At 34.3% G+C, this 12,659-nt stretch overlaps 1 long non-coding RNA gene across 1 annotated transcript; it reads right to left on the reverse strand.

Annotated features, from left to right (window-relative positions):
* Nucleotides 1-5,248: 5,248 nt before the first annotated feature.
* Nucleotides 5,249-6,996, reverse strand: LOC122317557. The gene is made up of 2 exons (XR_006244498.1): nucleotides 6,891-6,996; nucleotides 5,249-5,800 (listed from the first exon to the last, which is right to left on the reverse strand). It is a non-coding gene; the product is annotated as an uncharacterized LOC122317557 (long non-coding RNA).
* Between the last annotated feature and the right edge of the window lie 5,663 nt (nucleotides 6,997-12,659).

Genomic DNA, 12,659 nt, shown 5'->3' on the forward strand with positions numbered 1-12,659 from the left:
CTTATAATGGTGTCATGTGTTTTGATGGCTATCCAAATTGTAATTAAGTAGCACATATCCACGTTTCAAGGTTATGAGTTTATGATCAAGATAACCTGTCTTCAATTCTAATTGTGTACGGTTGTCAAAAAATGAGACATTGATGCCTAACATTTTTCAAACGACTCTAGAGTTTAATGGGTGAGACAAAGGTTTTGAAAACAACTATAGGAGTCCATTAGAACAAGGGAAATGGACCCTTGAAGGCATTTGATTCGGCATTTTCTGCATTTTTTGTTCAGCTCCCTTACACGTTTCAGAATTGTCTCAAGGTTGGTCATCTCATTTGAGCCTAAATTGTCTCAAGAAATTTCGTTTTGAATTCCATGCTTCTACAATGTTGCCATTTAGTAGAAGTCAATATTATTGTAGAGTAAGTTCTGATCTTTTGGTTTGCTTTATACTCTAAGTCAATGAGAAACGAAGGTGGCTTTGAGGTGATAAAAAAGGTATTAAAAAGTTGGGTGTGCTTCACAAGGAGCACATTGCTGCCTATGGAGAAGGCAAGAAGAGGAGATTGACAGGCCACCATGAGACTGCCGACATCAACACTTTCTCTTTGGTAAGTTCAACATTTATATATTTGTATCTATGTGTGTTTGCATGTAGTTTTTTGTTCTTTGCTTGTTTAGATAATTCATATATACTATGTCATTGTTTGACTAAACCTTGTTTAATCCAAAACACAGTGTTGCAAACAGCGGTGCGTCTGCCCGTGTTGGCCATGACAAAAAAAAGAAGGAAAAGGTTTGCATTTGTTTGAGTTTCTTACAACTCCAATGGATCAGACATTTCTAGGCATGTTTCTTTTCCATGAAGAGAAACCCCAATAAAAAAGATCTAAGAATTGACAAAATTGCAATAAAGAAGGTTCCACTTGGAGTTGGAACGCACCAAATATTTCCTCGTAGGACTGGAAGCACTTCAGTACAAACTAGTTTATTGATACCGTTTTCCAGAAATGCTCATGTACTAACACAAATTACCAACTACCATTATCGATATAACAATACATTCATCATAAACTATCCATTATCAAATAGGAACTATTGACTAATAAAGGACCCACAACATGCATGAACTTCCTCATCCACCACATGCGTGGCTTGCTATACAAATGAGCTGCATTTTCGAGGTTATAGTAAGGAAGTCATGAGGTATTGATGTTTATTCATTCAGTATTTGGGATATTTGCCCATCATTAAATTCAGAAACAAATATTTGCTAGTGAATATCAATGGCAAAGTGCATGTGCATGGGGGTTAAAGCAAGGGAAATTGGTTTGAAATTATTTCTTGAACATCTAGAAGTTTTGTAAATTAGGTCTCATTTAGCTTGAGTATGTGGTAGTTGGTGCTCCACAATACTCCACAATCAATTATTATTATTTGTTGGGAGCTAATATTATCATTATCCATTTATTTTCAAACATCATTATATATATAGATATAGATATGCATCAAAATAATGTTTGAAAAAGGCGGTTGCATGAGTCACGTTTTCAAAGTTGGGAGTTTTAATAATGCATGGTGTGACGCCCCCAATTCCCACGTACGAACATGTGGAGATCGAGGCATCGGGATAATGACAATACGGGTCACCATCCTATCGCCAAGTGTCAAGTGTGTGTACATGTAACAAGTGTACAATAAAAAGCTCAGCAGATAATAAAAGTTTTATAACTAAATATCAAAATTTTTGTTTGATACAAACTCGTTTAAAACATACATAATAAAATATTAAAAGTCTCAAATATTGTTTCAAACCACATTACAAGCCATAAAAAACTGATAGAGATAATTTTTAAACATCAAAGACTTCAAGTCAAAACTCCGGCAGAGTCGCCTCCTCGGATTCAGCCTCCTCCTCTTCCTCCACATCTGCATCAAAGTCTACGGTACCAAAATGGTGCCGCAGGTAAGTAAAGATCCAAACGCCACAAGATAAAAACATATTAAACTCAACAATATGCATGAAAGAAAGCTAAATGCACATATCCTATAAATCCACATTTTTTCCACGCACGCCAGAAAACCCATTTTAGCCCAAAACAAAATCTTGAAAGCAAATCCTTGCCATTATCCCAGATAATGGTCCAAACTAAGAAAATCACAATTTTTTCAGAAAATAGATCACAATAACCTCAAACATACCCTCGCCATTTTCCCAGAAAATGGCCCGTATCTAATATCCAAAATCCGTTCCAAGTATCGCATGTACTATGATCTCTCCTAGGGATCATCCACACACTCTGGCTCCTGTGCCACACCGCAGGTAACGACTACACGTGTTACACCTAAACGAGCAATGCCCAGTCTTGCGCCCAGCGCGTACCTAGACTAAGCCATCCTCTAGTCCCCGTCAGCCTAGGAACCATAGAGTCGACACGACATCGTTACCGTATTGCGCGATCCAGTCGTCACCCAGCGACAACCCAGGAGATGTCACTCAGTATTATCCACTCCCGAGTGACTAGAGGAGTTCCATCAAAATAATACCCAATCCCGACTTGGGGTCGTGAGACACATGCACTCGAAAATCCATTTACATAAATAAAACTAATTTTTCTCAATTTAATGCATGCACATGAATGCACCATGCAATGCACACCTCAAGACACAATTGATCAGCAAATAACAACATCAACAATAAACAAACAACTCCGTCCTCAATCCATCCGACCTCCGACTCCTCAGACTCAGTCCTGAATTAACCAACCAGTCAAAGAATTTATTATAAAAGTAATAATATATTTAAATCTAAAATAGAGTTTAGAAAAAATACTTACAGCGCTATATAACAATTTTTGAAGGATCAAGGAGTTGCAAATGGCGGAGAAAAAACAACATAATAGTGTAAAATACACTGAGGTCGTGGATTGTAAAATATTCACTTTTAAACGGAGACAAACCAAGACTTGAAATTGATAGAGAATGACCTAGAGATATTTATGAAACTAATGGAAATGAAAGTTGGCCGTGGGTGACGGTGAAAATGGCGGTGGAAGTGAAAAAATGACAAAATGGAGTTGAGCTCATGTGAGCTGCTTCGACAACGGATCGGAATTGGAAATGGGTGGTTTAGGACGGCAAGAGGTAGGTGATGAAGTGGTGAAGAGATGGTGGCCGGAGGTGGAACGATGGTGGCAAAAATGCACAAAAACTGTGCGGCTTGGAGGGGGCTCTCGGCGACAAACGACGACTTGGATGGAGGTGAAACTTGGTGGGGAGGTTCACCAGTTAGAGGGGAAGAGAACTGGATGGGTGGTGTAGGCCAAGTCATCTGCGAGCGGCAATGCTGGGTTGAGAAGCAGAACGATGACAGTGAGGAGAGAGAGAGCACGTCGCGCGGAAGAGAAGAACGGAAAGAATAAAGAAAAAAGAAAAGAAGGAAAAGAAAAAGAAAAGGAAAAGAGAAAAAGAAAAAGAGAAAAGAAAAAGAAAAGATGGAGAAAATAAATGAGATCCAATCCTCACCCCTGGAATCCAAAGACTGATCCGACGAAAACAAATATTACAACTAAATAAATCCAATTAAAATACAATAAATTAAAACAAAAGAACTCATATTTTAATTAAACTAAAATACTCTTTCAGTAAAAATACACGTAAAAAGGGGACATCACACATGGCAACCAATTAAGTCCTACATGTTGTAATCAATCATCTAGACCTGAAATATTCTAAGAACCATCAAAATTTTTAAATGTTTCAAGTTTAAATACATGTGTCCGAAATCTTTTTTAACGTATTTGAGTCCATGTTGCCTTCTGTGTTTCACACATCAGATTGAGCTCATTGTGTTCAAGTTCCCCCAGTTGAAACACTAGATATAAACATAGTCTGCATTGACATCAAAGTTTCAGGCACAGACTGTAGTTTCTTTTCCTTTTCACTCCCTTCCCTTTCTTATGGTTGTTTCTGAATGATGTTGAAAAATAACACCCTGATTTACAGGTTATGGCTCTACAATGGGCGGCTACATCTCTAACTATGGTGTTGGAATGACTAAGGATTCATTGAAAATGTTACTCTTTTTGCAAAGATTTTGATTGGATCTCAAAATATCCATTCATGTTATGTATTTAGATAGCCACAGTATTTGTATAACTGGAATGATTTTAAGTTATGGGAATATGTTCTTGTACTTGATGGCATTTAGTTCATGAACATGTGGTTAATTTCAAAAGATGCACTCTTGTGGTTAATTTCAATGAAAAAGCAAGTGTTGCGCTTCATCCATTGTTGAGTATGATTATGGGCAGATAATTTTTTTGGTTACTTGTTGAGTAATGAATTTTTAGTTGTTTTTACTTTTAGGTTAGTAGTGGAGGTCAATAATGCTCCAACTGAAAAAAGCAAAAAAAAGCTACAACTCAACTTACGCAAAAAACAATACTTGAAGTGCATGATTAAACATCCCAATTTCAATAGCTAATGAACAAAAACCAAAAAAAGAAAACTGGAGTGAATTATAGATTATATGATCATAATCGAGCAACACAACTACACAAGACTTCACCTAAAGTTTACAAGGTCGATTGAAGTGCACAAGTTGTTTTCATTACACAAGTTGATTCAACAAAGCTCTAACAAGAGTCTTTTGTGCTGCTCTGTTAGTCGGTCCACTTCTCATTCAATAAGCAGTCACAACACATCTGGCACATCAACATCTTCAGGCCTTGGCCATAGGCAGCAATGAGTAGAACCTCAGCCCTTCTTGCAAATTTCAGGAAATCAGTTCAAAACAAAAGTGGGGAAATAATCCAAGATGAGTTAGCATAAGGACAATTTTCATTAGCTCAGTTGATAGAAATAATCTTCTAACATTGATCTCTTTTCAGAACGATGGGCATTTAGCACCCTATGTGGTTGCAAAGAATGCACCCATCTCTGTATTGACGTTGAGAGAGAGAAGATCATGATTTTCTGATATGTAGAGCAATATTGTAAGTTAGTTCAATGTGAGGATGATTTTCTACATTCTAATTATCTTGCTAGACTTCTCTAGGAAATTATTTAAGATTGGAATATTTTTGGTTTATATAGATTGCAAGCAGTTCTCCTACCATAATGAACTGATTGAATTTAAAACGGTGACCTAGAAAAGGAGGATATATATCGAGAAATAGAGTAAATATCATGGAGATCAATTCTTACATTTTTAAACAACAAATTCAAGGATTAATAAATATTGACAAATCATCGTGTAAGAGTGAGATAAAAGGTGTAATATATAGCGTCTTTCTTAAAACAAACATTTCGGATGAAAACAACAAGTTGTCCACTTTGATTGAACAGACCAAAATTGTTTGTTAATGAAAAATACGCAGAACTACATTCATAATAAAAAGAATCGAGCAACACAATTCTCATGCCAAACAAAGAAAAATAGAAAAAGCTAAAAGGCAACTTCATAATCCTACATTCAGGCTCCAACTGGTTTAGCAGGCACCTCCACCATAGTCTCATTAGCAGGCCTCTCCACCTTGACACCAACATCATCTGAATAGTCACCATGAACCAACACATACGATCATAACAGGCAAGTTAACATGCTAGCTTCCATATGTAGGATTTCTAGAGGGTAGGTGTCCGAGGTTGCCTTCTTGATCTCTTTGCCAATTGTCTCTGGGATGAACTTGCGAACCAACTCCTTCAAATATGATCAATCTGATCTTTCTGTATTCATGATCCTCATCATCTTGAAGACCAGCCATTGATACCTCAAAGATTATGTTTGAGCCCTTCAGAGGCAATCTCTGAAAGAGACAATGGAGGCATCAGTAGGTACACAGATAACATATATTGGCAATTGGCAAATGGCAAATGGCAAATTCTAAGCAAGTTAAAAACTTAATGGTTGTGGAAGATAAAAAGTACGCTCATCATCAACAAATAGAGTAAAGATAACAAAAGAATCATACCAAATTCACAATTAGGGAGGAAAAGCACATAAAGGCAAGGATACCACAACCAGAAGCAAGTCATAAACTGAAAACTTTTATGTTCTACGGCGTAAAAAGAACAACAATATACAAGGTGATTAAAAAAAAAAGTGGAAAAGAAAACAATTTTCTTAAAATAAAATAACAACAGGACGTGCTCAAACATTCTTACCGTGTAATGTCAATACTTCCTTAATTTTAAAAATATCATAATTTCTTACTTAATAAACAAAAAAGGAGGTATTATAATTTCTAAAAGGACAGAGGAAGGCACATAAAAACTTGAAATCTTAATTCAGATTTAAATAGCTAAAGAAAAAATCTAGGTGTTACCCTACTTAAAATATAACTCAGTACAAGGACTCGCATGAGAAATGCACGTCCAAAACTATTTAATATAAACTATAAGGACCCTAGGTTATTAAAAATATAGGTAAAGTTGTCTTATGAAGTTAATATTAAAGTATCATTCTAGAAGCAAAGAAATGAAACGCCTCCGTTGAGAAAAAATAAAATTGGCAACGGGACAACAAATAGAATTAGAAACCCGGTTTTCTCCATAACCATACAATGTCTCAGAAACTTTGATAAAGCGAACAACTCACTTAAATAGAATATAGCACCATTAAATCACATTAAGTCATATATCAATGAAAAAGGTTTGCTTAACCATCAACCCCATTCGCCAACTATTAAGCTAAAAAACGCACATAAATTGATTGGACAAGCCACATAAAAAAAAAAAAAAACTGAAATATTGCATCTTTACAGTAGATGTAGCCTACGATATAAAGTGGAGAACTAAAAAATCTAGGCCAAAATTTTAACTCAACCTGATCCAATATTTTCTCGTCAACCAAACAGCACAAAACGAATGGAGAAATTAAATGACTAATAAAGATACCTTGGTACCCTAAGTGCGAGTAACAAGGGTTTTGCCCACATTTTTTACTACGAACACTGAAGGTGCCTTGATATTGTACCAATCATTCTTCGCAAACGGATCAGCCCTAATCATATAGACAACTATATATCACAAAAATGCTCGAGAAAGAAAAGAAAAGCGAAAAAAAAATAAAAAGGAATTAACATGAAATAGGAAGATGACAGTCACTCCTTCTTCTTGGCTCCCTTCTTTCCCTTGGAAATCCTCTTATTCTTTCTGTTCCATACAAACACCAAAACTATTACTGCCTAACAAATCCAAGGATCTTATTTCACATGGAGAGAGAATGATAGAAACATCAAGAGTATAGTACCCGACGACCATATTAGGAGAGACGACCATATTAGGAGAGGGGATGAGCTTAGTGGGGAAGCGAGCAAGAGTAAGCGACGATGGCTACGCAGCGAACACGGAGACACAAAACCCTAATCTTGTATGTGAGAATTATATAGGTCGAGTTTGCACGTAGAGAGGGGGAAGTGTAACAGCCCGCTAGAAATTCAATTGTGAAATTTCTATTAATTTTAGGAATCTCGTGAAAACCTCATAAGTTTTCATGAATCCATTAATCGTATAGGTTTTTGTCTAACTATATAGTTAGTGTTATTATTTACTATGGTATCATAAGTGTATTTTTGATTATTGGAGATAGTTAGAAGTGTCAAAATGTATTATGGTTTGTGCCATTAGACTCGGAGGATTATTTAAAGTCTTATGGCGCAATAACATTTTTTCATATTTTCGGACAAAACGTCTGTTCAAAACTGTAGATATTATTGGATAAAAAGAAATATCTTAAGGTAATTTTCGTGAATATTATTGGGTAAAAATATTTTGAGTTGATAGATATTATTAGATAAAAATATCTTAAGTTGATTTTTTTTTAGATATTATTGGATAGAATATTATAAGATAATCATTTATAGATTTTTTTTTGGGTAGGAGAAAACTACACTCAACTCTCAACTCCAGCCTCATCTCTTCCATATCTCATCCATAAGTATCTCCAGCCATCTCTCCCCACGAAATTATCTTCATTTACACTTTCCATTGAAAAAATATCAAACACTCTCTCTCAGACAGCTTTTAGGAGGTCTTTTGTACACCCATTTCGAAGCTTTTGTAAGTATTTTATCATAAAGTCTCCTTCATATAAGTTGTTCCTTTTTGAGTCTAGTTTACATGGATATCTTATTTTCCCAATTTGAAGATCATTTGGTCAGTACAATATTGTGTAAACTATAGAAAGGTCATTCTGGGAGATAAACTGGAGAATATGTTATAGTTTGGAGTTTTTGACCAAGCTAATGGATAGATATTGATCCAAAATTTTTATGGAGTACTGTTAACATGTATATGTGACTATTGGTTGAGGATTTTTGCATGATTAAAGGTTTTGATGAAAGATTTTCTTAGATTTAGAAACTTAGAAACTGGAAGAAGAAAAACAGTTTCTGTTTTGAGAAAGTTTAACTCTTTGGTGGTCTAAACCTATTCTAATGACTTTAATAATTTTATTGGAGGATCTTAAGTATCTTATATACATGTTATATTATTATTTTGAAAATATTTGATGTTAGTGTCAAAGATATGAAATTTTATGCAAAGAGATATTCAAATAAGCCAAAGTGTGGATATTCTTGGCTAAATTTATGTTTTGGTTAATTTCTAACCATGTGATCTTGAATTAGAAGCTTATATATGTTTTAGGATATCTTTTTAAACCATGTGATGGTTTAGTTTGAAGATCATATATTTATAAGTCATAGATCAAGAGATTTATCAAAACTAGTTGAGGAAAAAGTTTCTGTTTTTGGACTAAGTGTAAAACCAAAAACTCCAAATATTATTTTGTGATTTTGGTGACTTTAGTTTGATGATTTAAAGCATGGTTGATGTTAGAAATATTGCATCTTATATGTCATGAACGGGGGTAGGTAACCTTGTGTTGCATGTCTCAACGCTTCAAATGTCCGTCCGATCCCAAACAGAATTTGGGGGCGTCACAGGGTGGTATCAGAGCAATACGTCTCTGGGCAGGAAATCCACATGTCCTTAGGAAATGCACCAAATATTAGGCTTGAAATTTTAGTCGTCAGTAGGCTTGAATTTCTTAATGTATGAAGGGTAGTATGTGGTTTTAATATATATACTCATGTGTTTCAAGAAGGGACACATGACTCGTGATAGAATACCTCGGAATCCTAAGGGAGATAACAATCAAAAGGATCAGAATTTTTCGATGGATAAAGAATTAGTTGAGGTAAACATAGTTAACGTTGATCTGATTGCAATTGATGGTAGTATTGCATTATTATTATTTTGGAGTAAGTCAAGTCATTGGGGTTGGTAAATTGTACATTGTTTGATTCAAACGAGTCATTGTTTCTATTAATTGTGGTAGTGCTTGAGAATTCAGCTTGGAAGCTGAATTGTTACGCTAGTGGTAAGAGTAACAATTTTCAATAGAAGTATTATTGTTCATACCAATGTAGATATAGAATACATTTTAGTAATGTGAGAAAGGATATGTAGGATTGATTAATGGTATTCCACATATTTGGAGAATTGTTTTGATTCTAAAAATACGATAGAAATTGTGTTTGGAAGAGTAATTTGATTAGGAGAAGCTTTAGCTTTAGTAGGATTCATTTATGATAGTATTACCACGCCGCCAGTGAATGATTTCTGGCAAAGCACTATCTTTATGGATACATAGATCGATCTTCTTTTGAAAACTATTATATGGAGAGTAAAATCTTGGTCTTGAGGATTTATGTGAACATTAGGAACAAATTATTTAGAGTTAGAATAATTGATAACTTATGATGGATAGAAGAGTTATGACAATCATAAGAGAGAAAGTCTCAAGTTTAAGTTATTAACTGGTCAGTTATCGAAGTACCACCTAGGGAGATGACTGATTGTTGCGATTATAAAGAAGTAAGTTAGTCCTAGACCAGTATAACTCCTTGAGGTTTTTATTAACTTGAAGATTACTGAGAGTTTGGATATGCATGATTAAATGCATATTTATATGAGTCATTGGATCATGTCATATATATGAAAATCCCTGAAAGAAATAAAATGGAATACATAAAACATATACCAGAAGATAGAAACACAAATATGAATATTTGTGAAGTATTATTTTATTATCATAAAGCAAAATTACAGAAATTTGAGACTCTTTGCCTCAATCTTTAAACGTTCTTGCTCTCCAAAAATCTGCATGCCTCTCCTATCTAAAGAAGTAGCCACTCGAAAAGAAGAGTTAAGCAAAGATTTTAAATCTCTGTTCTCTCGCTTTACTGCTTCTATCTTCATGTTGGATTCCATAAGAAGCCTCTGAAGGATAGAAATTTTCTCGTGGAGTTTGTCAACCCCACCAGTCCTGGATTGCAGTCGCTGAGAATATGCGACAATGGCTGATGAGTATCGAGTACCGAGACTCACAAGCTCGTAGATAAGTTCATTATCTGACTTATTAGTCAGATCATTATTGGATTGCATTATAGCACCTACGGAAGAAGCATAAACAACTGGTGAACGAGGTGCAGAATACCTCATGTTTTGGCAATGAGAAGATTGCTGAGCCATTGCAAAGTGAGTAAGCAGAAAGAGATTGCAGAGTAAGAATGCAGACTAATTTTAGAAAAGTGAAGAAGATGAGATGAGAAAGAAGATGAACTGAATAATTCTTTTATAGAGAAAATTATGACGAATTATCTCTATTGAATCATTTCTCTACAAGAGACAAGAGCAATGTAGTATCATAGCTGCGGTGCCTGACAATTACAGAAGAACAAAGTAGTGTCGTAGCTATGCGGCGCCTGACAACTATAAAAGACTTATAAAAATCATGCGCATCAGAGTTGTCTGGTCTAAAACAGAGGGCCACCGATTTAAAAAAAAACAGAGAGAGAGAGAGAGAGGATAACGGCTTAATTTTGATGAATTCTCTACTAACTTTGGTATTTACAGAAACACTTAAACTATATCGCCTATGTTTTTCTAAAGAAGAGTTTCAGAAGATTATTTACTTGAAATTTTAGGTTTGGAGAGTGTGTCGATACAACTTGGCCAACCTTGTGGAAAGAAGTATAATATAATTGTTGATTAAAATAAGAGAGTTAAGGAATGTCATAATCTCAGAGGAAAATATATACGGGATAGACACCAGGTTAGTAAGCAACACATATTCCTTAACTTGTTATTTCTTACTTACTTCGATTTCGAGGACGAAATCTTTTTTTTAGGAGGGGAGATTGTAACAGTCCGCTAGAAATTCAATTGTGAAATTTCTATTAACTTTAGGAACCTCGTGAAAACCTCATAAGTTTTTACGAATCCATTAATCGTATAGGTTTTTGTCTAACTATATAGTTAGTGTTATTATTTACTATGGTATCATAAGTGTATTTTTGATTATTGGAGATAGTTAGAAGTGTCAAAATGTATTATGGTTTGTGCCATTAGAATCGGAGGATTATTTAAAGTCTTATGGCGCAATAACATTTTTTCATATTTTCGGGCAAAACGTCTGTTCAAAACTGTAGATATTATTGGATAAAAAGAAATATCTTGAGGTAATTTTCGTGAATATTATTGGGTAAAAATATTTTGAGTTGATAGATATTATTAGATAAAAATATCTTAAGTTGATTTTTTTTTAGATATTATTGGATAGAATATTATAAGATAATCATTTATAGATTTTTTTTGGGTAGGAGAAAACTACACTCAACTCTCAACTCCAGCCTCATCTCTTCCATATCTCATCCATAAGTATCTCCAGCCACCTCTCCCCACGAAATTATCTTCATTTACACTTTCCATTGAAAAAATATCAAACACTCTCTCTCGGACAGCTTTTAGGAGGTCTTTTGTACACCCATTTCGAAGCTTTTGTAAGTGTTTTATCATAAAGTCTCCTTCATATAAGTTGTTCCTTTTTTAGTCTAGTTTACATGGATATCTTATTTTACCCATTTAAAGATCATTTGGTCAGTCAAATATTATGTAAACTATAGAAAGGTCATTCTGGGAGATAAACTGGAGAATATGTTATAGTTTGGAGTTTTTGACCAAGCTAATGGATAGATATTGATCCAAAATTTTTATGGAGTATTGTTAACATGTATATGTGACTATTGGTTGAGGATTTTTGCATGATTAAAGGTTTTGATGAAATATTTTCTTAGATTTAGAAACTTAGAAACTGGAAAAAGAAAAACAGTTTCTGTTTTGAGAAAGTTTAACTCTTTGGTGGTCTAAACCTATTCTAATGACTTTAATAATTTTATTGGAGGATCTTAAGTATCTTATATACATGTTATATTATTATTTTGAAAATATTTGATGTTAGTGTCAAAGATATGAAATTTTATGCAAAGAGATATTCAAATAAGCCAAAGTGTGGATATTCTTGGCTAAATTTATGTTTTGGTTAATTTCTAACCATGTGATCTTGAATTAGAAGCTTATATATGTTTTAGGATATCTTTTTAAACCATGTGATGGTTTAGTTTGAAGATCATATATTTGTAAGTCATAGATCAAGAGATTTATCAAAACTAGTTGAGGAAAAAGTTTCTGTTTTTTGACTAAGTGTAAAACCAAAAACTCCAAATGTTATTTTGTGATTTTGGTGACTTTAGTTTGATGATTTAAAGCATGGTTGATGTTAGGAATATTGCATCTTATATGTCATGAACGGGGGCAGGT

Source organism: Carya illinoinensis, chromosome 7 (assembly GCF_018687715.1).
Source record: "Carya illinoinensis cultivar Pawnee chromosome 7, C.illinoinensisPawnee_v1, whole genome shotgun sequence".
Taxonomy (NCBI): Eukaryota; Viridiplantae; Streptophyta; class Magnoliopsida; order Fagales; family Juglandaceae; genus Carya; species Carya illinoinensis.